The sequence below is a fragment of the Salmo salar genome, unplaced genomic scaffold, assembly GCF_965601325.2.
Source record: "Salmo salar unplaced genomic scaffold, fSalSal1 ptg000578l, whole genome shotgun sequence".
In the NCBI taxonomy this organism is placed as follows: domain Eukaryota; kingdom Metazoa; phylum Chordata; class Actinopteri; order Salmoniformes; family Salmonidae; genus Salmo; species Salmo salar.
The window spans coordinates 989,486-1,002,500 of NW_027675424.1; positions in this window are offsets into that span (position 1 = coordinate 989,486).

Genomic DNA, 13,015 nt, shown 5'->3' on the forward strand with positions numbered 1-13,015 from the left:
CTGGTACCCCTGCACATTGACTCAGTACTGGTACTCCTTATAGTCTCATTATTACCTCAACTACCTGGTACCCCTGCACATTGACTCAGTACTGGTAATCCTTATAGCCTCATTATTACCTCAACTACCTGGTACCCCTGCACATTGACTCAGTACTGGTACTCCTTATAGTCTCATTATTACCTCAACTACCTGGTACCCCTGCACATTGACTCAGTACTGGTACTCCTTATAGTCTCATTATTACCTCAACTACCTGGTACCCCTGCACATTGACTCAGTACTGGTACTCCTTATAGTCTCATTATTACCTCAACTACCTGGTACCCCTGCACATTGACTCAGTACTGGTACTCCTTATAGTCTCATTATTACCTCAACTACCTGGTACCCCTGCACATTGACTCAGTACTGGTACTCCTTATAGTCTCATTATTACCTCAACTACCTGGTACCCCTGCACATTGACTCAGTACTGGTACTCCTTATAGCCTCATTATTACCTCAACTACCTGGTACCCCTGCACATTGACTCAGTACTGGTACTCCTTATAGTCTCATTATTACCTCAACTACCTGGTACCCCTGCACATTGACTCAGTACTGGTACTCCTTATAGTCTCGTTATTACCTCAACTACCTGGTACCCCTGCACATTGACTCAGTACTGGTACTCCTTATAGTCTCATTATTACCTCAACTACCTGGTATCCCTGCACATTGACTCAGTACTGGTACTCCTTATAGTCTCATTATTACCTCAACTACCTGGTACCCCTGCACATTGACTCAGTACTGGTACTCCTTATAGTCTCCTTATTACCTCAACTACCTGGTACCCCTGCACATTGACTCAGTACTGGTACTCCTTATAGTCTCATTATTACCTCAACTACCTGGTACCCCTGCACATTGACTCAGTACTGGTACTCCTTATAGCCTCATTATTACCTCAACTACCTGGTACCCCTGCACATTGACTCAGTACTGGTACTCCTTATAGTCTCATTATTACCTCAACTACCTGGTACCCCTGGACATTGACTCAGTACTGGTACTCCTTATAGTCTCATTATTACCTCAACTACCTGGTACCCCTGCACATTGACTCAGTACTGGTACTCCTTATAGTCTCATTATTACCTCAACTACCTGGTACCCCTGCACATTGACTCAGTACTGGTACTCCTTATAGTCTCATTATTACCTCAACTACCTGGTACCCCTGCACATTGACTCAGTACTGGTACTCCTTATAGTCTCATTATTACCTCAACTACCTGGTACCCCTGCACATTGACTCAGTACTGGTACTCCTTATAGTCTCGTTATTACCTCAACTACCTGGTACCCCTGCACATTGACTCAGTACTGGTACTCCTTATAGTCTCATTATTACCTCAACTACCTGGTACCCCTGCACATTGACTCAGTACTGGTACTCCTTATAGTCTCATTATTACCTCAACTACCTGGTACCCCTGCACATTGACTCAGTACTGGTACTCCTTATAGTCTCATTATTACCTCAACTACCTGGTACCCCTGCACATTGACTCAGTACTGGTACTCCTTATAGTCTCATTATTACCTCAACTACCTGGTACCCCTGCACATTGACTCAGTACTGGTACTCCTTATAGTCTCATTATTGTTATTTTATTGTTATTATTATTAATTAATTTTTTATCAAATACAATTTGATTTGATTTGAAGCTCATTGGCAGAAACACGTCATGGTGTCTAACAGTCGTCTCGTGCTGAACAGATCATGTTCGGATGTTGAAGCCCGGTGGCTGGAAAAACTCCCTAGAAAGGCTGGAACCTAGGAAGAAACCTAGAGAGGAACCAGGCTATGAGGGGTGGGCCAGTCCTCTTCTGGCTGTGCTGGGTAGAGAGGAACCCGGCTCTGAGGGGTGGGCCAGTCCTCTTCTGGCTGTGCTGGGTAGAGAGGAACCCGGCTCTGAGGAGTGGCCAGTCCTCTTCTGGCTGTGCTGGGTAGAGAGGAACCAGGCTCTGAGGGGTGGCCAGTCCTCTTCTGGCTGTGCTGGGTAGAGAGGAACCAGGCTATGAGGAGTGGCCAGTCCTCTTCTGGCTGTGCTGGGTATGAGGAACCAGGCTATGAGGGGTGTCCAGTCCTCTTCTGGCTGTGCTGGGTAGAGAGGAACCAGGCTATGAGGGGTGGCCAGTCCTCTTCTGGCTGTGCTGGGTAGAGAGGAACCAGGATCTGAGGAGTGGCCAGTCCTCTGGCTGTGCTGGGTAGAGAGGAACCAGGCTATGAGGGGTGGCCAGTCCTCTTCTGGCTGTGCTGGGTAGAGAGGAACCAGGCTATGAGGGGTGTCCAGTCCTCTTCTGGCTGTGCTGGGTAGAGAGGAACCAGGCTATGAGGGGTGGCCAGTCCTCTTCTGGCTGTGCTGGGTAGAGAGGAACCAGGCTATGAGGGGTGGCCAGTCCTCTTCTGGCTGTGCTGGGTAGAGAGGAACCAGGCTATGAGGGGTGTCCAGTCCTCTTCTGGCTGTGCTGGGTAGAGAGGAACCAGGCTATGAGGGGTGGCCAGTCCTCTTCTGGCTGTGCTGGGTAGAGAGGAACCAGGCTATGAGGGGTGGCCAGTCCTCTTCTGGCTGTGCTGGGTAGAGAGGAACCAGGCTATGAGGGGTGGCCAGTCCTCTTCTGGCTGTGCCGGGTAGAGAGGAACCAGGCTATGAGGGGTGGCCAGTCCTCTTCTGGCTGTGCCGGGTGGAGAGGAACCAGGCTATGAGTGGGGGCCAGTCCTCTTCTGGCTGTGCTGGGTAGAGAGGAACCAGGCTATGAGGGGTGGCCAGTCCTCTTCTGGCTGTGCTGGGTAGAGAGGAACCAGGCTATGAGGGGTGGCCAGTCCTCTTCTGGCTGTGCTGGGTAGAGAGGAACCAGGCTATGAGTGGGGGCCAGTCCTCTTCTGGCTGTGCTGGGTAGAGAGGAACCAGGCTATGAGGGGTGGCCAGTCCTCTTCTGGCTGTGCTGGGTAGAGAGGAACCAGGCTATGAGTGGGTGCCAGTCCTCTTCTGGCTGTGCTGGGTAGAGAGGAACCAGGCTATGAGGGGTGGCCAGTCCTCTTCTGGCTGTGCTGGGTAGAGAGGAACCAGGCTATGAGTGGGGGCCAGTCCTCTTCTGGCTGTGCTGGGTAGAGAGGAACCAGGCTATGAGTGGGGGCCAGTCCTCTTCTGGCTGTTCCGGGTGGAGATTATGGCCATTAAGGCCAGATCGTTCTTCAAGATGTTCAAATGTTCCTAGATGACCAGCAGGGTGAAATAATAATCACAGTGGTTATAGAGGTTGCAACAGGTCAGCACCTCAGGAGTAAATGTGAGGTTGCTTTTCATAGTTGAGCATTCAGAGGTTGAGGGAGGGAGAAAGAGGGATGGATTGGGAGGGAGGGAGGGAGGGAGGGAGGGAGGGAGGGAGGGAGGGAGGGAGGGAGGGAGGGTGCGAGGGAGGGAGGGGAGGGAGGGAGGGAGGGGATTGAAACTACAGTTTCGGGACAAGGTATCACGTCTGGTGGACAGGTCAGAGTTCATATCCTCAGTCAGACCAGCAGAAACTGGATCAGCAGCACTACAAGGTATCACGTCTGGTGAACAGGTCAGAGTTCATATCCTCAGTCAGACCAGTAGAAACTGGATCAGCAGCAATACAAGGTATCACGTCTGATGGTCAGGTCAGAGTTCATATCCTCAGTCAGACCAGTAGAAACTGGATCAGCAGCACTACAAGGTATCATGTCTGGTGGACAGGTCAGAGTTCATATTCTCAGTCAGACCAGCAGAAACTGGATCAGCAGCACTACAAGGTATCACGTCTGGTGGACAGGTCAGAGTTCATATCCTCAGTCAGACCAGTAGAAACTGGATCAGCAGCACTACAAGGTATCACGTCTGGTGGACAGGTCAGAGTTCATATCCTCAGTCAGACCAGTAGAAACTGGATCAGCAGCACTACAAGGTATCACGTCTGGTGAACAGGTCAGAGTTCATATCCTCAGTCAGACCAGTAGAAACTGGATCAGCAGCACTACAAGGTATCATGTCTGTTGGACAGGTCATAGTTCATATCCTTTTATGAAGAATTTTTTACGTTTATTCCCAAAATAAATATTAAGATGAATGCAGTTACTGTAAATCTCTCTGGATAAGAGCATCTGCTAAATCAGGGGTTCTCAATCCGGGGTCTGTGGAGGTACTGCAGGGGCTCCACAGCACCCTGACTGTACTCGTTGCAATGTAAGACATTTGATAGAATTTTCACATGACACGACCACTTTGTCTACTCTTAATTATTGCCCAATATTATGGAATGCATATTTTTTTTTACCAATTCTGATCGTTGTTACAATAAAAATGTTGACAATATAACTGTTATATCAACACACTCCTCACACCCGTTTAACAACTCTAAATAGCTTTAGCATAGTAGGCATCAAGTCCCTTGCCAATAATGTTGCCTACAACATTGAATACAATGTTCATTTCCATCGAACACATATTACGCCCGAGATGCTTTAAATTTCCCAATTTATAGCCACGCCCAATTTAGGATTATGTTTTAACAACGTGATGTTGCGCTCCAAAGGGATATCTTGAAATAACATGATGTAGATAATTAAATAATCAAAAGAAAAACGTGTTAATTTTACACTCTTAGAAAAGAAGGTTCCTTATAGAACCAAAAAGGCTTCTATCACTTCCTTAATATATGGAACCACTAAAAGTGATATATATATTTGGGATCAGTGAAGAAGAACCTCTAGAGTTCTGATCAATGAAAGGTGAATGTTTTGAGGATGTGAACCCAGCAGCCCTCCAGTGGTCAGATCAATTCCTCCTGTTTTTTCCAGCGCCCGGCCCGGGATTCAAACCAGCCACCTTTCAGCCACAGGTCCAACTCCTGCCACAGCTCCAACTCCTTAGCCACTGGGCGAAAACCTGAGTTAATCTTGAGAAATGAGCATAAATCAATGTGCCAAAATGAAGACAAAATGCTTTGGAGACATATATGGTATCACTTATTATACATAAGTATTATACATAAATCATTGCCAAAAGCACAAGACATATATTATTTATGGATTTATCCTCTCTAGGCTAGGCGGGACTAATTCGTCCCACCTACGTAACAGCCACTGCTATCCTGTGGCGCGATTTTCAAAACCTTAAAAATCCTATTACTTCAATTTCTCAAACATATGACTATTTTACAGCCATTTAAAGACAAGACTCTCGTTAATCTAACCACACTGTCCGATTTCAAAAAGGCTTTACAACGAAAGCAAAACATTAGATTATGTCAGCAGAGTACCAAGCCAGAAATAATCAGACACCCATTTTTCAAGCCAGCATATAATGTCACCAAAACCCAGAAGACAGCTAAATGCAGCACTCACCTTTGATGATCTTCATCAGATGACAACCCTAGGACATTATGTTATACAATACATGCATGTTTTGTTCAATCAAGTTCATATTTATATCAAAAACCAGCTTTTTACATTAGCATGTGACGTTCAGAACTAGCAAACTTCCGGGGAATTCGCTAACATTTTACTAAATTACTCACGATAAACGTTCACAAAAAGCATAACAATTATTTTAAGAATTATAGATACAGACCTCCTCTATGCACTCGATATGTCCGATTTTAAAATAGCTTTTTGGTGAAAGCACATTTTGCAATATTCTAAGTACATAGCCCAGGCATCACGGGCTCGCTATTTAGACACCCGGCAAGTTTAGCACTCACCATAATCATATTTACTATTATAAAAGTTTCATTACCTTTTGTTGTCTTCGTCAGAATACACACCCAGGACTGCTACTTCAATAACAAATGTTGGTTTGGTCCAAAATAATCCATCGTTATATCCGAATAGCGGCGTTTTGTTCGTGCGTTCCAGACACTATCCGAAATAGTAAAGAAGTGTCACGCGCATGGCGCAATTCGTGACAATAAAATTCTAAGTATTCCATTACCGTACTTCGAAGCATGTCAACCGCTGTTTAAAATCAATTTTTACGACATTTTTCTCGTAGAAAAGCGATAATATTCCGACAGGGAATCTCCTTTTCGGCAAACAGAGGAAAAAATCCCAAAGGCGGGGGCGGTCGGGGTCATGCGCATAAGCTAGTGTCTCTTGATCGGCCACTTGAGAAAGGCGATAATGTGTTTCAGCCTGGGGCTGGAATGACGACATTCTGTTTTTGCCCGGGCTCTGAGCGCCTATGGATGACGTGGGAAGTGTCACGTTAGAGCAGAGATCCTTAGTAAATGATAGAGATGGAAAAGAAGTTCAACAAATGGTCAGACAGGCCACTTCCTGTAAAGGAATCTCTCAGGTTTTGACCTGCCATTTGAGTTCTGTTATACTCACAGACACCATTCAAACAGTTTTAGAAAATTTAGGGTGTTTTCTATCCATATGTAATAAGTATATGCATATTCTAGTTACTGGGTAGGAGTGGTAACCAGATTAAATCGGGTATGTTTTTTATCCAGCCGTGTCAATGCTGCCCCCTAGCCCTAACAGGTTAACATATCAAATATCAAAACATTATTTTTATCTTCTATGGGCTAGGTGGGACGCTTGCGTCCCACCTACTCAACAGCCAGTGGAATCCCGTGGCGCGATATTCAAATACCTTAGAAATGCTATTACTTCAATTTTTCAAACATATGACTATTTTACTCCATTTTAAAGACAAGACTCTCGTTAATCTAACCACACTGTCCGATTTCAAAAAGGCTTTACAACGAAAGCAAAACATTAGATTATGTCAGCAGAGTACCCAGCCAGAAATAATCAGACACCCATTTTTCAAGCTAGCATATAATGTCACATAAACCCAAACCACAGCTAAATGCAGCACTAACCTTTGATGATCTTCATCAGATGATAGTCCTAGGACATTATGTTATACAATACATCAAATCAAATCAAATCAAATTTATTTTTATATAGCCCTTCGTACATCAACTGATATTCTCAAAGTGCTGTACAGAAACCCAGCCTAAAACCCCAAACAGCAAGCAAAGCATGTGAAAGAAGCACGGTGGCTAGGAAAAACTCCCTAGGAAAAACTCCCTAGAAAGGCCAAAAACCTAGGAAGAAACCTAGAGAGGAACCAGGCTATGAGGGGTGGCCAGTCCTCTTCTGGCTGTGCAGGGTGGATATTAAAACAGAACATGGTCAAAATGTTAAAATGTTAAAATGTTCATAAATGACCAGCATGGTCAAATAATAATAATCATAGTAGTTGTCGAGGGTGCAACAAGCACGTCCGGTGAACAGGTCAGGGTTCCATAGCCGCAGGCAGAACAGTTGAAACTGGAGCAGCAGCACGGCCAGGTGGACTGGGGACAGCAAGGAGTCATCATACCAGGTAGTCCTGAGGCATGGTCCTAGGGCTCAGGTCCTCCAAGAGAAAGACAGAAAGAGAGAAAGAGAGAATTAGAGAGAGCATATTTAAATACACACAGGACACCGGATAAGACAAGAGAAATACTCCAGATGTAACAGACTGACCCTAGCCCCCCGACACATAAACTACTGCAGCATAAATACTGGAGGCTGAGACAGGAGGGATCAGAAGACACTGTGGCCCCATCCGATGATACCCCCGGACAGGGCCAAACAGGCAGGATATAACCCCACCCACTTTGCCAAAGCACAGCCCCCACACCACTAGAGGGATGTCTCCAACCACCAACTTACCGTCCTAAGACAAGGCCGAGTATAGCCCACAACGATCTCCGCCATGGCACAACCCAAGGGGGGGGGGGGGGGGGCGCCAACCCAGACAGGAAGACCACGTCAGTGACTCAACCCACTCAAGTGACGCACCCCTCCCATGGACGGCATGGAAGAACACCAGTAGGCCAGTGACTCAGCCTCTGTAAAAGGGTTAGAGGCAGAGAATCCCAGTGGAAAGAGGGGAACCGGCAAGGCAGAGACAGCAAGGGCGGGTCATTGCTCCAGCCTTTCCGTTCACCTTCACACTCCTGGGCCAGACTATACTTAATCATAGGACCTACTGAAGAGATAAGTCTTCAGTAAAGACTTAAAGGTTGAGACTGAGTCTGCGTCTCTCACATTGGTAGGCAGACCATTCCATAAAAATTGAGCTCTATAGGAGAAAGCCCTACCTCCAGCCGTTTGCTTAGAAATTCTAGGGACAATTAGGAGGCCTGCGTCTTGTGACCGTAGCGTACGTGTAGGTATGTACGGCAGGACCAAATCGGAAAGATAGGTAGGAGCAAGCCCATGTAATGCTTTGTAGGTTAGCAGTAAAACCTTGAAATCAGCCCTTGCCTTAACAGGAAGCCAGTGTAGGGAGGCTAACACTGGAGTAATATGATCAAATTTTTTGGTTCTAGTCAGGATTCTAGCAGCCGTATTTAGCACTAACTGAAGTTTATTTACATGCATGTTTTGTTCAATCAAGTTCATATTCATATCAAAAAACAGCTTTTTACATTAGCATGTGACGTTCAGAACTAGCATGCCCACCGCAAACTTCTGGTTAATTTACTAAATTGCAGAACTCCTTTATGCAATCGCTATGTCCGATTTTAAAATAGCTTTTCGGCAAAAGCACATTTTGCAATATTCTGAGTAGATAGCCCGGCATCACAGGGCTAGCTATTTTGACACCCACCAAGTGTGGCCCTCACCAAACTCCGATTTACTATAAGAAAAATGTGATTACCTTTGCTGTTCTTCGTCAGAATGCACTCCCAGGACTTCTACTTCAATAACAAATGTTGGTTTGGTTCAAAATAATCCATAGTTATGTTCAAATATCCTCTGTTTTGTTCGTGCGTTCAAGACACTATCCGAAGGGTGACAAGGGTTACGTGCCCGACGCGTTTCGTGACAAAAAAAATCGAAATATTCCATTATCGTACTTCGAAGCATGTCAAACGCTGTTTAAAATCATAAATTTTTATGCGATTTTTCTGGTAAAAAAGCGATAATATTCCGACCGGGAAACCCTGTTTTCGTTCAAAGACGAAAAAATTAAAACATGGCGTTGGCTCGTGCACGCGCCCCAGTCTCACTGTTCTCAGATCGACCACCATCCAAATGCGCTACTGTTTTTCAGCCATGGCCTGCAAAGTCACCATTCATCGTTCTGGCGCCTTCTGAGAGCCTATGGGAGCGTTAGAAAATGTCGCGTTATGCCAGAGATCCCCTGTTTTGGATAGAGATGATCAAGAAGGCCAAGAAATAGTCAGAGAGAGCGCTTCCTGTTTGGAATCTTCTCAGGTTTTTGCCTGCCAAATGAGTTCTGTTATACTCACAGACACCATTCAAACAGTTTTAGAAACTTTAGGGTGTTTTCTATCCAAATCAAACAATTATATGCATATTCTAGTTACTGGGCAGGAGTAGTAACCAGATTAAATCAGGTACGTTTTTTATCCGGCCGTGCAAATACTGCCCTCAGAGCCCGGGAAAAACCTGAATGTCGTCATTCCAGCCCCAGGCTGAAACACATTATCGCCTTTCTCAAGTGGCCGATCAAGGGACTGTGGGCTTAGGCGCGTGCACTGGCCACCCCCGTCTTTGTGATTTTCCCTCTGTTTGCCGAAAAGGAGATTCCCGGTCGGAATATTATCGCTTTTTTACGAGATAAATTGCATAAAAATTGATTTTAAACAGCGGTTGACATGCTTCGAAGTACGGTAATGGAATATTTTGAATTTTTTTGTCACGAATTGCGCCATGCGCACGACCCTGATTTACCATTTTGGATAGTTTCTGGAACGCACGAACAAAACGCCGCTATTCGGATATAACGATGGATTATTTTGGACCAAACCAACATTTGTTATTGAAGTAGCAGTCCTGGGAGTGCATTCTGACGAAGACAACAATGGTAATAACATTTTTGTTATAGTAAATCTGATTTTGGTGAAGGCTAAACTTGCCGGGTGTCTAAATAGCTAGCCCGTGATGGCTGGGCTATGTACTTAGAATATTGCAAAATGTGCTTTCACCAAAAAGCTATTTTAAAATCGGATATAGAGTGCATAGAGGAGTTCTGTATCTATAATTCTTAAAATAATTGTTCTGCTTTTTGTGAACGTTTATCGTGAGTAATTTAGTAAATTGTTAGTAAATTCCCCGGAAGTTTGCGGGGGGTATGCTAGTTCTGAACGTCACATGATAATGTAAAAAGCTGTTTTTTGATATAAATATGAACTTGATTGAACAAAACATGCATGTATTGTATAACATAATGTCCTAGGTGTGTCATCTGATGAAGATCAAAGGTTAGTGCTGCATTTAGCTGTCTTCTGGGTTTTTGTGACATTATATGCTAGCTTGAAAAATGGGTGTCTGATTATTTCTGGCTGGGTACTCTGCTGACATAATCTAATGTTTTGCTTTCTTTGTAAAGCCTTTTTGAAATCGGACAGTGTGGTTAGATAAAGGAGAGTCTTGTCTTTAAAATGCTGTGAAATAGTCATATGTTTGAAAAATTGAAGTTTTTGTATTTTTGAGGGATTTTAATTTGCGCCACGCCTATCATTGGATATTGGAGCAGGTGTTCCGCTAGCGGAACGTCTAGATGTAAGAGGTTAAAGACTGGGTTTAGTTGATTGTATGGCACTGCTCATGTCCGCGTTCTGGAACTGTCCGCGTTTCCGTACAGAACTGTCCGCGTCCGCGTCCGGTGTGGCACCAAGCATATTGTCCAGTTACGCGCAGAGTGGACTGAGGTAAATTTTGGGGAATAACGATGGAGTTTGTTACAGTGTTGAAACACCAAACTTTATTGTTCAATTAGCTTTTTGCTTTATGGTCAGGGACAGTATGAGTGTAGCCAGATCCTTTTCACTCTATATCCTTGTTTCATTTTGTGGTTCACCGGATTCGTCATCATCATCGAGACAAACGACAGACGAAAGTCCTGCTAGCTAGCCAAGCTAGTCGGTACAGCTAGGTAAGCTAGCTAGCTACTCTACCAGCAGCATCCTAGTTATCCAAGCTAGTCGGTACAGCTAGGTAAGCTAGCTAGCTACTATACCAGCAGCATCCTAGTTATCCTAGCTAGTCGGTACAGCTAGGTAAGCTAGCTAGCTACTCTACCAGCAGCATCCTAGTTATCCTAGCTAGTCGGTACAGCTAGGTAAGCTAGCTAGCATCTCTACCAGCAGCATCCTAGTTATCCAAGCTAGTCGGTACAGCTGGGTAAGCTAGCTAGCTAGCTACCCTACCAGCAGCATCCTAGTTATCCTAGCTAGTTGGTACAGCTGGGTAAGCTAGCTAGCTAGCTACTCTACCAGCAGCATCCTAGTTATCCTAGCTTGTCGGTACAGCTGGGTAAGCTAGCTAGCTACTCTACCAGCAGCATCCTAGTTATCCTAGCTAGTCGGTACAGCTAGGTAAGCTAGCTAGCTACTCTACCATCAGCATCCTAGTTATCCTAGCTAGTCGGTACAGCTGGGTAAGCTAGCTACTCTACCAGCAGCATCCTAGTTATCCTAGCTAGTCGGAACAGCTAGGTAAGCTAGCTAGCTACTCTACCAGCAGCATCCTAGTTATCCTATCCTCCCTCTCTCGTTGACGGATGCTGGCTACCTCTGTCCGGTTCTCCTCTCTTCACTAGATGGATGGTAACTTTAGTGTTTAACCCCTCTGTATCCAAGGACCAATCTTTTAAATATTATTTTCGGGGCGCCTCAAGTAGGCTGGACACATTCCATTATTTTTTTTAATTCTCAGCTGCCTCACCAACGTCTGAATGTGCATTAATAACTTTTAATTGCTAAATATTTCCAATAGATGGCAGCATAAGACCACGAAGCATCAGTTATAGGCTACAAGCAGCAATATGATTGACATAAAATAGCATGCAACCACAGACTATATGTCCCAGGATTTTCTAAAATGGTCACTCATTAACATAACTTTAGTTAGCTATATATCTCGTTTTAGGGCTGTGTTGCTTTTGGGAGAGCAAAATAATAGTGACTATAGCAGGTATTGAACCCCGGGTAAATTATCACTAGTCAGAACCTCAACCTCAGTATACATGCATTATAAAAAGTAATGTTAATATCTTATATTGTGAGTAAACAACCTCGGAATAGAAAAGACAACAGTGCATCATCCAGCACGCCAATAAATTACATAATTCAACCCTCCCGGTTAGTAAATTCCCCTCAACATTCCCCCGGAGAAGGCAGAGTGACGACACTAGCTTTTTACAAGGCCTGAGTTGACTACTAAAAAGAGAGAAGGCAGAGTGACGACACCAGCTTTTTACCGGGGCTGAGTTGACTACTAGAGAGAGAAGACAGAGCGACGACACCAGCTTTTTACTGGGGCAGAGTTGACTACTAGAGAGAGAAGACAGAGCGGCTCGATGCTGGTTGATGAATTTGACAATTAATGTACCTGGAAAATACATTTTTCTCAACTAGAGGTGACTAAATTAATGTTCAGACTTGTTGATAATCGTTATATTAATGAAGTATAATTTCAAAAAATGAGCATAAAAACAGGTAATAATAAACATGAATCCTCATTATATTACTTCACAGTAATCTGTTAAATGCTTTTTCAGTCTCTCCTCTTGCGTTAGCAGTGTGTAAAGGGACAGAAAGAAGCTCACACAGGAGTTTTCCTGTGAGGGGGAGTGGTGGTGCATCCAGGGAGAAAACTAAACTAATCTTCTGAAATGTCATTTGTGGTCTTATGCTGCCATCTATTGGAATTATGTAGCAACTGCAGTAGTACTGAATAATATGTAATTCTTTACTAAAGTAGAAATTACTCAGAATTGCAAAATATAACATTTTCTAGTTCCTTTTACCACTTATAATAAAATAAAATGTTTATCGCATAACAAACAATTAAAATGACCATAAAACAAAAACACCATACATTTAGTTAATTATATATATAAAACTATTTATTTAGATGGGTGACATTATCTGCCAAAGCAACAGCCCTGTAGACAAAGAAGAGCTCTCC